General features: G+C 33.8%; 1 long non-coding RNA gene across 2 annotated transcripts in view; it reads left to right on the top strand.

Moving 5' to 3' along the window:
• The window catches only part of LOC136034206 (uncharacterized), a 77,323-nt gene that overhangs the window by 11,255 nt on the left and 48,861 nt on the right, over positions 1 to 17,207 (top strand). For both annotated transcript variants that reach the window (XR_010619138.1, XR_010619139.1), the window contains exons 3-5: positions 4,023 to 4,191; positions 6,364 to 6,470; positions 11,605 to 11,718. This is a non-coding gene — a long non-coding RNA (uncharacterized LOC136034206). The remainder of the gene's footprint in view (positions 1 to 4,022; positions 4,192 to 6,363; positions 6,471 to 11,604; positions 11,719 to 17,207) is intronic.

The raw sequence follows: 17,207 nt of genomic DNA on the forward strand, positions 1-17,207 counted from the left end.
AAGCCAAGAGACAGCTTTTTAAGTATTTTTGCCAATTTATTTCTTTTTTGAAGGTTTTCTAAAGTTTCAAAGTATTTCCGATTTATTATTAGAAAAGATGGTCGCATTTTCGGTCGGCATTTACGGTATTGTAGCAAATAATTTTAAAGTACCAAGACATGTGATAGTATACACGACTTTCAGGTTCACAAAGACAGTCCGGTGAAATATCTAAAACTTCAAAAATAGTGAAACAGAAAAAAGCAAAAAGAATATGAAAGAATAAGAAAAAAGGAAAATAACTAAAGATCAGAAACGATATGCAGAATTTCAAGTGCCAAGGACACAAAATAGAATCTTTTTTGCCCCCCCCCCCCTTGGGCCCAACTTAGGTTTATTCTTATGTGAAAATAACGATTTTCTTAAATTTTTCTTTTGGTTGTTCCAAAATATATTCCTGATTTTCTTCTAATTTTTAAGATGCATATTTATGGCTGTGTAAGTTTCCACTTGATTAATTCAAAATCAGATTTCATTTTGAAATTTTATTACAGTTAAAAGTAGAATAGACAAGTTCCAAGGTGTTCTTTCACAGTTGAAATAAAAAGGTTGGAAGAATAAAAAAAAATAAGTTGGCAAAAATAATTATCTACAAAAATTATTTTGCTGACAATCCCGGAAATATGAATGCTGCATGACAAAACTACCTCAAACATAATGTGATTTTGGGGGACAAAAGACACCATCGTGGCACACGAGGCCGTCAGAGTTTTTTTTATCTCCAAGCCGTGCTTCACTACAAAGCCATTCTTCAGATACGTCAGATTGACCGTGCTTTGTAACATTTATTTAAACAACAATCGTAGTTCAAAAGGCTAATTTGATCAAAAATACAAAACTTGTTATTATGCACTATTATATATTGACGTAAAAAAAGGGACAAAAGAGTTCTGGTAGCGGCTAGATAGAAGCAGAATCTTCAGTGGGATGTGCTTACCACAGAGTTAGTGAAGAGAGGCAACCCATCGTCCCATCTTTAAAGCATTCATTTTATTTTGATAAGACTTGCTTTTAAGGTAGACTTTCCTGGTGTGACATTTTGGTTTCTCTTCGGAATAATTTATACGTGTTAACCGTGTTAACCCTTGTTAATACAGAAACAAACAAACAGCTGAAACAAATTCTTTTTGTTATTCTTCGTCACCGTGAAAGTTCTATATTCTGAATTTTTAGTTACATTTGATTTAGTTACGTTGAAGCAAAGAAAAATGAAGCTGAGATTATTGAAAAAAAAATTGGCGAGGGGGGGGTCGAGGGGAATACCTAGATACCTATTAGAATCGTGACTTAAATTTTAGTGAATTTGAATTTTTAAATTTTAATTTTTTCCTTAAATTTTATGCTGAAACTACATCATCGTCATCATCAGCATTTATGTTATACTAAATATATCACGCACGAAAACGAGCAGAAAATAAAATAAAAATATGATCCCAGGAACCAAACTTGTGGAGGGTTGCAAACTCCAAGGGTTGTTGTAAGACAAGTTCCACAACTGACAGAAATAAATATGAAATCTGTGCGGTGTGAAAAAACGTTTGTCCCAAGTGTTGTTCATGAGCACTATATTACCCTTTAGTACATTTTGCATTCACTATATGCATTAATTATACAGACTGCTATTAAGGCAATGGTCATGAAAGTGATTTTTTAGATTAGAATGCGGGATTTGGAAGATTTCTGAATAAGCAAAAAGGTGAAAAAGTTTCCTCCAATTTCCCCAACTCACAAGTCCCCTTACTGTGTAATCACCATAAAACTTTGTAACTCAAAGAATTATTTTCAATTTCGTAGATTTTTCCTCTGCCTTTTATAAGAAAAAAGGAAAGTGTACCTTAATGCATTTATCAATTCCCGATGGAAAATAGACTTATTCAAAAGCAAAAACAAAGATTTCAGGAGTATTTGTTTCCGTGGAAACCGAATTCCTAAACAAAATAGTTTGAATGCTGGAGTCCAGTCCCCCAGTCCAGTCCAGTTCTGTCCAGTCCAGTTCTGTGCTTTCCATTTCTAATGTTTTTTTTTTTCTATTTTGCATTATTTATTTATAATTTAATTGATTATAACTATTAATCGTATAAGTTGAAAGGAATCAAGTGTTTCTTTTGTGATATTCTCTTGATATTAGTGTGATCAGGCGATCGTCACGAATGTTATGTTGATCAACAAATAGAAAATAGCACCTTCCGGATTGATACAGATGATTTGGCAATGTTAGAGCCATTATTTAGAAGCAATTAATTAGTTTTGATTAATTAAAGTTCTATTATTTGCGTTTTAAAGTTTCTTTAACTCTTTTTTGCAGAACTACTTTTGCTATATAAAGAAATAATATTACATTTTATCATAATAAGTGGAACAGTTCATGCTAATGAACAATATGTAAAGAGCGACTCGTGTCAATGGCAACCAAAACTAAAAAAAAAGGTGTTTTAGATATATGTGTAGAAGAGTCAACAAGATTGTTGACTCTGATAAGTTTAAAGTTATATATCCAAAGTAATTGGCATAAGATAATTCATAGAATTAAAGTAAATACATCCTAGAAACTTTTTTGTAGGCGGATGAAAATTACAGCAACCAACATAATATACTCGAGAAATATATAATTAAAGTTTTAACCTTTTATCTTCAAATATACAAATTTATTTATTTTTCTTGAGAATAAAATCTGCACATTGTCCATGGACTCTCAGCCCATAAATGACTCCTACCAATTGGTATTACTGACTACATGTATGACGCAGCAAAAAGATTCTATTATGGACCTTCCTCCTATATCAGCGGTATAAATTTTTTAATGCACTCTTATCTTATTCATTCTTTAGACCTTGAATATTCAAGAATATGATAAGATAAGGTACTGATTTAAAAAAAAAGTCTGTCACAAGCCTAGATACAAGACATATACCATTTGTCTTGTAAATTTGACAAGGATAAGAAACAAACACAGCTTAGAAACAATGTCTTTTTTAAAGACATTGGAATTCAATTCAGTGAATATCTCAGCCCTTTATCCAAGGGTCGTCTTCAGCACGACACCAGAAAAGTCCTGGTTGAACCTCGTTGAAGTAAGGATGCTAAAGCTGTTTTAAAAAGTCTTTTCAAAAACAGTTTTAGTGTTAATTACACTAAAACATTAATATATACACTGTTAAAAGTGTTAATTAGTATATATATATATATATATATATATATATATATATATATATATATATATATATATATATATATGAATATATATATATATATATATATATATATATATATATATATATATATATATATATATATATATATATATATATATATATATATATATATATATATATATATATATATATATATATATATATATATATATATATATATATATATATATATATGCTTATTTTTTGTATATTGCTGGAAACGGCACTTGGATATAGGGCCGAAATATCCACTGAATTGAATTCCACTCTCTTGGATAAAAAAAAGTCTCTATTGTTTCTACGTTGTGTTTGGTTGACATGTAAGGGCAGTGTGGTCTTCTTCACTAATTACAAGGATAAGACCTACTATGAGCTGAATCAAAAACTTATTAATGATAAATAAAACTGAGGACTAAAAGTAATGACTCAGAGTGAAAATTTGGTCGATACATTCTCTATCCTTCTTAAAACCACGCTGTTCTTCTCTTAAATCTTTGTTTACTGCATCTCTAAGTCTAAAAAGTATCATCATACCAAGTAATATGCTACCTAGAGAAACCAGGCTAATGTCTGTAACTACCACACTAACTCTTATCACATTTCGTGTCCAGTGGTCTAATTAGGGTTTTCCAAAAGTTGCTAAATATGCAACACTCGGTGACCTACACCTCCCCAAATAATTTCTTCATTCTCCATGTAGGATGAGATGTCATTGCTGCTAGTTTTTCCATCACTGCACATACTATTTATCTGTTCTATTCTATCATTTACAAGTTATTTGTTTCTTATTAGCGATATGAAAAATCTTCCTCAGAATGGTCCAATGTAATGTGTTTCTGCCACTAAATCACATTTGGAACCTAAACAGCATGCAGTTGTTTAGAAAGAAGCACTTGAAAATAGGCCTCTAGCTGCTTCCAGTCGTCGAACATCTGAAGTAGAAAGTATTCAGCCTGGAAAGGTAAGTCTAATTTTTTTTAGATGCTTCCTCTGTGTTATGCTGTGCCAGCTTAATGTCGTATTGGCCGTTGGGCAAATACGTAAGAGTAATGGCAAGGTAAGACTGCAAAAATAAATTTGGTTTCTTCCAGTTGCTTTTCCTGTATGATTCAGAGCCAGATCAATATCGTATAATCTTGCAGTTTGAATATGCATGTTTAGGATGAAATGAAAGAACAAATTACTCTCTTGTCTTAAAAGAATTACTAAATACTAAAAGAATTAAAATAGAAATGTTAAACAAGTTTTTATTCTTCAAAAAGTGCGTATTACTTTTTAAACCTATTTGCTCTGAACAGTCTTAAAAATGTTAAATTTCAGTCTGGAGTTCCATCCTCTCCTCCGCTTCAATGGAGCCGCTTTTCTCCGGTGACCAGCCGTTCTTGGATTAATTCAGTCGTTCTAAGACTGTTAGAACTGGGAAATAGAGATGGGCACCTGAAAAGAATGATGGAGATGAGTTAGCTACTAACCTCTTAGAATTCAAACTTCAAAAACAAGCTCAGAAGAAGCTTGCATCTCAAAGAGTATTCGTTTTTATTTATTTATTTATCTCTTCTTTGTAACTATACCTATAACCATATAAGAGCCCCATAGACCAGTTTCAGATGTGCCTCAAGTATTTCAATTTCTTCTCTGCGCCTGACGTATGCTTCAAATCTGTACATATTTTCTACAAACACCTGTAAATAAGAACAGTTAAACCACTGATACAAAAAACTAAGTTTTCAAAGTTAATAATTGAATCAAATGACAATAATTTCACTGCTAAAGGTTATTTTCTCTGTTTTAATTATATTTATCTTTTAATATCAAATCTAAAGGGTTACATGAGTCAAGTCTCGACCCCTTCCCCCTCCCTTATTGCACCCTTTTTGCCTATTTTACACATTTGCTGGGACATAAATATTGGTCTTTTAACCGTTTAATATCTATATCCCAAGGCCATATGTGATATGCCTAAGACCAAATCTCTTTTGTTCTATGGCCATTTATAGGGTCCTTTGTCCTGTTTACTTACACAGACTTCACGGAACTAAAACGACTGCTCTTAATTCTCTGTCGATAAAGCCAAGATTCCCATTTCAAAGCAATCTTATGTAATGCCACTGATTTTTATGGCACTTGGTACGTACCAAGTGACATATGGCGATCGCATTTTCTGTCCGTCTGTCTGTCTGTTGGTCCCGGTTTCCAGTGCTTTGGTGAGTTCGGTGCTTCTGGATGTGCTAGGACGATGGAAATTCGTAGGTGTATCAGGGAACTGCACAAATTGACTTTGTAACAGTCGTTTCTCTGATTCAACCATCTGGAGAGAGAGGAAATTGTGAAAATCGAGGTATGTTTATGTCGCGAATGGGTGATTGGATCTGAATGAGACTTGATAAATAGAAAGATGTCATATCTCAGATGCTCAGATGCTCCAGTTTTAATCCGGATTGGATCTGGGGACATTGGGGGTGGAGGGGTGAAACGAAAATCTTGGAGACCGGAAATCTTGGAAAGCGCTTAGAGTAAAGAGATTGGGATATAAATTGATGCGAAGAATAAGCACACGTTCTAGATACATGATTAACATAACTGGACCAGATCCGATCTCTTTGGGAGAGCTGAAGGGATTTCTAGTGCTTTGGCGAGTTCGAGAATAAGCACCGAGTTCTAGATGCGTGATTGACATAACCGGACCGGATCTGATCTTTCGTCACAAGTGCCACATGAGCTGTTAGCTCTTCTTCTTAATTAAGATACAAGAAAAAAATAATTTTCTAAATCTAAGATGGCAGAGGTTTTTTTTTTCGATTTTTCTTACAGAAATATCAAAAAGTTGTTTCCAAGTTCTAGAAATGGGGTTGGGTGCTAGGTTTGTTTCTCTTTTGAATAACCTTCACTTATTTTAGTTTTTTGCGGATTTGATGCACCCATCCGCCAACGAGACTCGTTTCAAAATGTGCAAGAGTAGTTTATTTACCTTTGTGCAATTTAATGTTGATTACAGTTTAATGTCGAAACCACTGCTAATTTACATAAAAATACTTTCTGTCTGATCCCTATTTTTCCTCTTTTTGTTCTTGCTTTTTCCAATCTTATTATTCACTTCTTATAAATATGCAACTTAATATTTATTTCATTTTAGTCTATAGAGGAAGAAAGTGTGAACGACTTTGATATTCTTTTCGACTCTTTTGAATTTAAAGAAGAAGATATGAAAAAGTCAAACAAGGCAGGGAAAGAGGAAGAAAGGTAATTGTTCACTTTATTCAAATCTCAAAATTTTCTTGGTTTTTTATATTGCAATCCCAATTCCTGATCAGAAATTTTCAAGATTATCAATTATCTGGGAACATCCCACTCTTGCTTCACTAGTTCTCCGCGTTTATTATATTTGCCATATAATTGGTGTGTTTCGTGTTTTTTCCTCAATTCACGTGTTTTTAAGGTTCTCTGTATTTCTTTATGTTTTTTTTCACATGTCAGTAAAGAAATCTACGTAGTACTTACTAGTTTTTCGAAAAAAACCACTACCCAAAAGTAACGTATTGTACAAATTCTTCTATTTTTGGTTAAATCATGGAACATAAATGGCCGTATACGGTATATATACCAAGTCTCAAACAATATGATATATTTTTTACTGCCATGCTACGTTTTAACTGATAGCACTTAAAATCAGTATATATGGTGTATATAAGCAATGTATAGGATGTATATTAAATCACTAATAAAAGAGAGGTCTCGCCTCTACTCCCGTGGTGATATTATCAAAGGCAAGAAATTGCGAAATAAAATAGTCTCTTTGGTAAAGAAAGCTAAAGCTCGCCATGGTCGTGAAACCATGCCCTCCCAATTACTTACTTCAGACCCAAAAAAGTGGCACAAGACTGTGATAAAAGTGGCCGGCCAAGCTTTTGACAGCAGTGTAAAGACCAGCAATGATGTTGGGTCCTTAATCAGTGCAGAAGAAATGAGTGAATTCTTCACCAAGATCTAAATTAACTATCCAACTATTACGACTCATGAAAAGTCCACCACACTTGAAAAATGTGAGCCTGAGAACAGCAAAATAGTCAGTGAGTTTGACGTTTACACGGAATTACGAAAGATCAAACCGAATACATCTTCACACTTTGGTGAATTATCTGCCGAACTGCGACGTGAATATGCAGCCTTCATAGTATTACCACTGTCCATCTTCATAAACGAGTGTTTTGCTTCTGGCTATTTCCAGTCACAGTGAAGCAGGAAGAAAAGAATAATTTCAAAATGGGACCTTCTCTTGTACATGTAAATTTAAAAAGTAGTTCAAAGTGTCCAATACAGAAGTAAACTACAGTTATTTCTTAAATTAAATATTTTGGTTTATTCTTTGATTTTTTAAATTGTTGCTCAAAAATTCATATTTTTCTCCTGCTACCCTAATCTATTTAGCGATAAGAATATTAAGTTTTGGTCAGGTCTGTATATTCAAATGTTGAATGAAGAATTTTGGCTTTTGTTAATGTATTTTGTGCCTATTTGAATTAATCAAGAAATCATTCCTATTTGAACTCATTTTAGGCTTCCAATTAATTTTTAATCAATGATTGCCGCATTACAATGCGCCGCTGTTGAAATAAACAAATTTTATTTAATATTTACGTTAAGAACGATTTTTTTACTAAGATACGAATTTACTACGTTTTATACATAAATTTGTATCTTTATACGTCATTTTATGTGATGAATGAGAATTTTCTACGTTAGACAGTCGTTAGGTATAATTCTGAAATACGGTGCTTTGAAAAGTTAAGGAAGATATTCTAAATTTTTCGATAAATTTTTACAAGTAGTTTTGTGTACTCATTTTAGCAACTGTACATTTAAGGAGAAGCTGTGAGACAATTTTGGTTTGACTGATTGTCCCAGTCAATTTTGAAGAAAAATGAAAATAGTCTAGAAAGTATCTTACAGAAAAAAGGTTGATCACCTGGCAAAACTATGCGTAGATATATCAATGAGTTCCAAGCGTAAAGCAGAATTTCTCGGATGATGTGAAAAGATATTATAAGTACATATTAAAAAAATACAGGAATCTCATGAATGAAATTGAAGCTGAGTTTCCACAGCTCTGGCTGGCTAGGAGCAGAAACGATTGGTTAATATTAGTTGTAGTATACCCTTCAATAGTAACGCTCTGTAAGCACTTATGTATTGTAACCCTAACAGGTTCCCCCCTCCAATTGTAGAAAACTTTTGTTTCTTGTAGACTTCTTCAGAAGTGGTTATCCTTAACTGCAAAAAAAGCTGTTCCGAAGGATTAATTTTGAGACTGCTGTGAACAACAGTTACTACTCCAGGATAATTTGGGTTTAGGTACGTAAAGATTCAATGTCAATGGCTACTTAGGTGAATTTATTAGTAACTAAGATCAAGCTGAAATTTAATGCCAACCCCCAACAATACATATCCACAACAACAAAAATAAAAGGTCAGGGGGTTTGAATGACTCCAAAGGCAAAGAGCATCAAACTTTCGTTCATCATCATTAACTACACTTAGACCTGACATTATTATGCAGTCTTCAGGACTGTATATTTCAATAAAATACTAAAAAGACTTTTTGGTTGAAGTGACGAAATGACTTAATCTTGTAAAAGGAAGACATAGGGATTTTTGGATTTTTGGGATCTGCAGGGCACCTTGTCAGTACTATCTAATCAAATACAAGCTAATACAATTTCCATTTTGTTATTAGATTTCCCTATTAGAGATTGAAAGAAGAAACGGGAAATTAAGAAAATAGTAAATCTTCGTCCCGTCTCCCTCAATCCTAAAAATTATTCTTATAAGTACAAGAAGGGTTTGTTGCTGATATACTGAAGGAAATCATTCTTCTGCATACAAGCCTGAGGTGATTTGGGAGCCAAAAATTCGCTTCTTCTTCCTATTACCTTATTTATAAAATTTTACTTTGATACTCTCAGGCTTTTTAAAGAACCCTCCTAGGTACTGTGAGGGGTTGTCATCAACGGTGGCATAGTTATTGGACTTTTCAACCATTTTGAACAAGATGGTTATTTCAAATCTTAATCAGAAGTTTCGAAGGACGGCTGCTAATAAGGAATAAGAAAGGGTCTTGTCACCCTCCAAACCACTTTGTAACATCCCCCTCAACATGCATCCAGGGTTCGAACTTACTACTGTTCATGACAGCTTACACACATCTTTTTGTAATCTGGGTGCACTTAGTATCTTCTGATTCAACTTGACATGTCCTTCAATATTCCACATATTTTTTCCTTCAAATACCATTAACTATTCCAAACACACCAAGAATCAGTTGATTGTCTTCGGAATCTTTTTCCAAAGATGTGAGGGGTTTTGTCACCCCTAGCTAGTTATTTGTCACCTAGTTAATTGATCTTCTGACTATTTTCACATTAATTGTCATAAGCCTTTCAGGTACACACAGAACAAACATATTTCCAACAAACATATCTTCTTTTTTTAATGATAAATCCTATATATATACACTCGGCAAATTGGAAAATTTACAAGCTTTTCCCTAGAGTTGAGAGGTGTGGCAACCCTGAAGCCATAGCTATTAGATCTTCAAACTAATTTAAAAGCATTGAAAATTAAATAAGAACTTATCATTGTAAAGAAGAAAGGCACCTAAAAAGGGCAAGGAAAGGGGGGGGGCTGGTTACCTTCCAATCTCTCTTCAACATCCCCTCAACATACCTTGAGAGTTTCAACCTATAATACCCAGAGTCATTCATATAATACCCCGAGTCGTTCATAGGAAATTAATTCCTATGGATCTGACAATGCTTTTCTGTCGAGAAAATTAAAATTTACAAAATCTATTGATTTTATCCTAAAATCTATAGAATATTAAGATATACCACGTTAAGAAATAGACACAATTGTAAAGTCAGAAATCCATTCCCAAAGATCCCAAAAAATCCAGATCCCAAAAATCCAAAAATCCCTATGTCTTCTTTTTACAAGATTAAGTCATTTCGTCACTTCAACCAAAAAGTCTTTTTAGTATTTTATTGAAATATACAGTCCTGAAGACTGCATAATAATGTCAGGTCTAAGTGTAGTTAATGATGATGAACGAAAGTTTGATGCTCTTTGCCTTTGGAGTCATTTAAACCCCCTGACCTTTTATTTTTGTTGTTGTGGATATGTATTGTTGGGGGTTGGCATTAAATTTCAGCTTGATCTTAGTTACTAATAAATTCACCTAAGTAGCCATTGACATTGAATCTTTACGTACCTAAACCCAAATTATCCTGGAGTAGTAACTGTTGTTCACAGCAGTCTCAAAATTAATCCTTCGGAACAGCTTTTTTTGCAGTTAAGGATAACCACTTCTGAAGAAGTCTACAAGAAACAAAAGTTTTCTACAATAGGAGGGGGGAACGTGTTAGGGTTATTGGTGGTAACTTGGGTGGTTCAGGTAGATTGAAATTAAGGTGGTCTGGTTTCCTACCGCACAATTTCTTATCCTCAGAATATCAATTAATTTTGAATTTCATTATTTACCCCCGGGTACTCCTTTGTTCCCTCAGAATTAATTGGTGAGATAGTGATTTCACCCAAAATGGTGAAGAAATCTAAATAATTTGCTTTTTGAGGGGATCTGAATTGGGGGTGACCTGCCCAAATGTTGGAAATGATTTGCTCATCACAGGTAAAGCTCTACACGAGTTGCAGATTGTTTATAGTCAAAATCCCTTAAACAATTTTATTTCTTTTAATTTCAAGGAAAAGTTGGACCCCTCAACCTCGGGCTCCTCTTCATGGTCAGCCCTATCGTGAGTTTTGTTCACTCATTTCAACTAATGTGATGCTGGAATTTTCAATCTTTTTCAATTTCCAATTTGAAAACAAGTTTCCATAAGAAAATTGCAAGGCCGACAGATGTCATGTCTGGGCTCCAAAACGAGCCAAATCAGTTCTGTGAAATTTAAAACTAATCAAAACTCAAGCTGCCCCTAATCCCTTCCCAATGTCAAGATTTCATGGAGAAAAGGAATATGGTGGATAAATTTCCAAGACTTCTACTAACATTTATTAAAAAAATAATATATAGAGCAAAAAATTATAATTGAGACTCTGACATTACACAGGAAAGTCAGCAAATTGAAACTGTAGTGCCAGAAAGTTATATTGTTTCTGGCTAAAGTCTTCATTCTGTTAGAACTGGTTTTTATGATTGATACAATAGGTGTTACCTAGTAAGGAAACAAATCTGGGGAAGTAAAATGTTACTCTGAAAAGTTAATTAGCATAGATTTTGCAATAGGCCAGTAGTCATCCAAATTAAATCTCAAAAGTACTGAAATGTTTTACGTTTTAATAATAAATATTTTGTATTTTGTAGGCATGTGAAAGTCGATGGAGAAAAGTTTAAAGACAGTCAAATTTCGAGTAGTTTTTGGACTTTCATTTTGAGAAAATTTGATGCCAATTTTGGGAATTTCAAGAGAAGATTCAGGTAATAATTGTTGAGAATCTCCACTTCTGGTATCGATAACATCGCATAACAGAACTGACTCAAACGGGTTTGAGTATTCAGCCCTTGTATCTTATTATGATATCAGAATGAAAATAAATTTTTAGTTTTTATGGTTCATTTTTGTGATGATTGCAAAACTGGATTATATCGAAGGTCTTCAGACAAAAATACCTAGGATTAACAAAAGTGTATTTATTGCACTGGAGGTGGACTGGGTGAGGGAAAGGATGCTGAAATAATTTCAGGTGTGTTTGTTTCTATAATGAGGGTTGGCTTAACAATGCCTTTTTAAGAACCGAATGGAACTGGAGGGTAAATATCCCCCACCTGACCCTTATATATAAAAATATCTTTTCTGAACTTGTGCGTGGAAACGAAACTTTATACAAGTTTTTGTATATATGAACTTTTTCAGTAAAAAACTTTTTTTTTCTTTTTTTTTGTTTACAAATATTAAGCGGTTGGTAACCCAACTGTTGCTTGTGATGATTTCTTCTTATATAAAAATATACTTCATTCTTTTTTCATGTTGTCCGTTACAAATTGCATTTATTCTCTCATAGTCTATTAAGTTTAACAAACTTAATTTATATTTATTTATTAATCCGTAATGGGCTTGTTACTTTGTGTTTGAAGGTTGATTCTCTATACGTCTTAATTTTTGTATGTTTTACATAGATTGTCAAATACATGATTGTGTTTGACATCTCAAAATTTCCTTAAAGTTTTCCCTTAATATTCACAAAATTATCGTAGCCCCTTGTTTACCCGAGTATGCTGAAATCCATTTCCTTAGTATGAAGCCGAAAGGTCTCCTAGATCTTTTTAATAGTATTATAATTGTTTTCTTCTAATATTCACGAAATCAAAAGGGTTGAGTTTTGTCCCACAAAAGTGTTTCTAGTTAGTGATCAGTGACATTAAAATGGATTCAATTTACTCTTCTCTTAATGTTAAGAAAATATTTTAAATTCCAACAACAAGGGGAAACATTTTTTTATGTTATTCCTATCACTTTTTTAAGCATTATATCCCTCGGGTTTTTTGCTACGTGGCTGAATGACGAAGACCGGTCAAATATTTTCAATTTATAAAATCTTAATGCATAATTGCTGCTTTCCATAAGCACCTGAATGATAATTTCACAGAAAAAAAAAATTAAAATGTGTTAGAGCGATAAAGAGATCAATATATTGAGCCGATTTTAATATAAAAAAAGACCTAGAATTGGTCAATAGCGCACCAAAAAGTTAATTGATATTCTGAGGATAAGAAGTTGTGTGTTAGGCAACCAGACCAGCTTAATTTCAATCTACCTGAACCACCCAAAGTTACCACCAATAACCTTAACACGTTCCCCGCTTCTAATTTAGAAAGCTTTTGTTCTTCAGAAGTGGTTATCCTTAACTGCTTATCCACTTCTTCAGAAGTGGGTGTCTGATTTTCTAGGATTCTCTTTTTGGATTTTCTAGGACCTGCAGGACGCTCTATTTGTATAATTTAATTAAATACAAGCTAATACAATTTCCATTTTGTTCCCATTATTTCCCTATTAGAGACTGGAAGAAGAATTGGGAAATTAAGAAAAGAGCAAATCTTCGTCCCGTCTCCCTCAATCCTAAAAAGGAGGAGGGTACAGCATTAGACTTTACAGTTCGTACCGGCGGTGCTGATCTCCGTTTCTTGGCCCTTCAGCCAGGAAGTGCAACGGGGGGTCGGGGGCCAGCCATCCTATGCTTTCGCACTCCCTTCCTGTTTACCTTCCTCAGATTTCCGCAGGTACCCATTTAGAGCTGGGTCGAACCTGGCTAAACTTACAGAGTCTCGCCACTGACCTCCGTCCCAAACTGAAGAATTGGGTGCACCGAGATTCGAACCCGGGTCCTCTCAGACAAGGGATCCCGAATCCAGCGCACCAACCCACTCGGCTAGGACGGCTCCAATCCTAAAAACTATTCTTAAAACTAGATGAAGGATTTGCTGCTGATATGTCGAATGAAATCTTCCTTCTTCATACAAGCCTGAGGTGATTTGGGAACCAAAAAATCCGCTTCTACCTCCTATTAAATAAAAAAACAAGTTTTTTTTTAAATGAAAGTAAGGAGCGACATTAAAACTTAAAACAAACAGAAATTACTCCGTATATGAAAGGGGCTTTTCCGTCTCAACGCCCCACTCTTTACGCTAAAGTTTGACAATTTCTTTTAACTCTACTTCTTAAAACAGTAAAAAACTTTAGTGTAAAGAGCGGGGAGTTCAGGAGGAAAAGCCCCTTTCATATACGGAGTAATTTCTCTTCGTTTTAAGTTTTCCTTCATTTAAAAAAACTTGTTTTTTTTATTTAATTTCTGGACGTTTTTTAATTAATGCATATTTTTACTTGGCTCTCCGCACATAAATAATTAAACGAAATTTGCATATTAATTTTTTTTGGCTAAATGGCTTTCTCATAGTTTTAATCGGAAGATTTTGAGAAAAAAGGAGAGAGGGAGGAAGCCTAGTTACCCTCCAATTTTTTGATTACTTAGAAAGGCAACTAGAACTTTTGATTTTTTTACAAACATTTTCATTAGTGAAAGATATACGTAACTTAAGAATTAACTTACGTAACGAACTTTTATGTTCATATGTTTTTTTGCGTATATGAGGGAGTTCAATCCTCGTCGATACCTCGCTCTTTACACTAAAGCTTAAATTATGTCCCAATTCCTTAAGAATGACCCTTGAATCACAAAGGCCGTAGAATAAATAGTTAAAATTACTAAAAATATTTTAGCGTAAAGAGCGAGGTATTACGAGGAGGTAAACCCCTAATATGCGCAATAATTTCTGCTCGTCTTAAGTTTTAATGCTACTCCTCACTATCAGTAGAAAAAAACTTTTCATATTTATTTTTTCATTGTTTTTTCTAAATAATGCTAAAAAATCTTAAGCCCGATTCATGGAAAGTCTCTTCCCCCATGAGAAGTTTTTCCATGGAACGATCCTCCCACGTAAACCCCCTCATCTCAACTCTCCCTCCCAAACCAAAAAAATTCCCCCTGAAAACGTCCGTACACTTCCCAGTAAACATTACTATATGTAAACACAGGTCAAATTTTGTAACTTGTAACCCCTCCCATGGGGACTGCGGGGGAGTAAGTCATCCCCAAAGACATAGTTATTAGGTTTTTCGACTATGATGAATAAAATGGCTATCTCAGAATTTTGATCCGGTGACCTTGGGAAAAAAATGAGCATGGGAGGGGGCCTAGGTGTCCTCCGATTTTTTTTGGTCACTTAAAAAGGGCACTAGAACTTTTAGTTTCCGTTAGAATGAGCCCTCTTGCGACATTCTAGGACCACTGGGTCGATACGATCACCCCTGAAAAAAAAAACTACAAAAAAACAAAACAAATAAACACGCATCCGAGATTTGTCTTCTGGCAAAAAATACGAAATTCCACATTTTTGTAGATAGGAGCTTGAAACTCTACAATAAGGTTTTCTGACACTCTGAAGCTGATGGTGTGATTTTCGTTAAGATTGTATGACTTTTAACGGGTGTTTTCCCCTATTTTCTAAAACGAGGCAAATTTTATCAGGCTCGTAACTTTTGATAGGTAATACTTATCTTGATGAAAGTCATATATTTAAGATCAGCATTAAAATGCAATTTTTTTATGTAACTATTAGTATCAAAATTCAATTTTTTTTAGAGTTTCGGTTACTATTGAGCCGTGTCACTCCTTACTAATGTTCGTTACCACGAACTGTTTGATTACCGTATTTATAAAATTTTACTTTGATGTTCACTTGACTTTTAAAGAACTGTCCCAGGTACTCTGAGAGGCTATATCATCAACAGTGGCATAGTTATTGGACTTTTCGACCATTTTGAACAAGATAGTTGTTTCAAATCTTAATCAGAAGTTTTTAAGGAGGGCTGCTAATAAGGGAATAAGAAAGGGTCTTTTTACCCTCCAAATCATTTTTTAACATCCTCTTCAACATGCATCCAGGGTTCAAACTTACTACTGTTCATGACAGCTTACACACACATCTTTTTGATAAGCTGAATGCACGTAGTATCTTCTGATTCTGTTTGACATGTCCTTCAATATTCCAAATAGTTTTACCTTCAAAGGCCCTCAACTATTCCGAACACACCCAGAATCAGTCTATTGTCCCCTCAACATACCTTGAGAGTTTCCGCCTATAATACCCCGAATTATTCATTATACTTTGCTAATATTCACTTTTCACAACCAACAAATCATAGTTTGGTTTGATTGTGTTTGACATCCGTCTCAAAATTTCCTTAGGGTTTAGCTTTAATACTTTAAGCTTTTTTTTAGGTTTTTGATCAGATATGCCTTCTTGTCTTTAAAACCGTAAGTGTTAACAATGGACAACTTGAATAACTTAATGCCCTGGGGATAGAAGGATGTCAAACCCAGAAGCAGATATTTGACCTTTGGACTATTTTGAACAAAATGGCTGTCTCATAACTTTTATTGGATGAATTTTTGGAATCTTATGGCTCTTTACTATAGCTCTGAAACGTCTGATAAATTGGTTTAAATGAAGTTTTATTAAAATTACTACTCACTTCCCCTTTTCTTAAATCATGTTCCTAATCTTCAAACTTCACAACCTTTTATATTTGTTTAGAAAAATCATTTACCATATTATCAGCACCCGCCGCCTATTTAATTTTGTATCCATTTACTATCATCTCTAATGCTTCATCGAATAATAAGTATTCAGTCTCTTCAAAACTGTCACAAATTTGTCATTCATTTCACACAGCATTTACAGTAAATTTATCAGGGTTTATCATATTCTGAAATATATACTGAATATTCCTCTGTAAGACTTTCCTGTTCACTAAATGAAGCCCAGTTCCTATTGTTAATTGAAACATATCCAGACTGACAGTTACCTTTTAATTTTGCTAAATATTGTAAAATTATGCTTATAACAACTAATAACCTAATCAAAACTCTTTACGACATTGTACAGTTTTGAATTATGGTTTGATCTTCCACAACTTCAGTAATTTTATCAAAGGCCTCCATTCCTCCTTATTTTATACTTTCAAGTTCTCTCCGCTTTCCTTACGTTTCTTTTATTTTTATAATACTTTGTGTAATACCCATCTTTTTTTCTGCTAAACAGAAGCGATTTCACTATTAATTATAACGGCATTTCCAACTATCATTTTTATAAAACCATCTGCAATTTTTGAAAAAAATTTCCTAAAATTATTCCACCTATTTTTTACATTGTAGAATTTCAAATTCTCCAGTTTAATATTTAGCTCTTCCTGAAAAATTTCGCTTACTTTCACATCCTAGAGTCTATCGATACAATAACTTCCTTGAAGGTAATCATCCTTCCTACATTTCAGCTTTAAATTAACCCTAGACACTATTAGATCTTGACCTGTACGGTTCACGTAAAAACCACAACCAAACACCCTTCCG

This window comes from Artemia franciscana, chromosome 12 (genome assembly GCF_032884065.1).
Source record: "Artemia franciscana chromosome 12, ASM3288406v1, whole genome shotgun sequence".
Taxonomy (NCBI): domain Eukaryota; kingdom Metazoa; phylum Arthropoda; class Branchiopoda; order Anostraca; family Artemiidae; genus Artemia; species Artemia franciscana.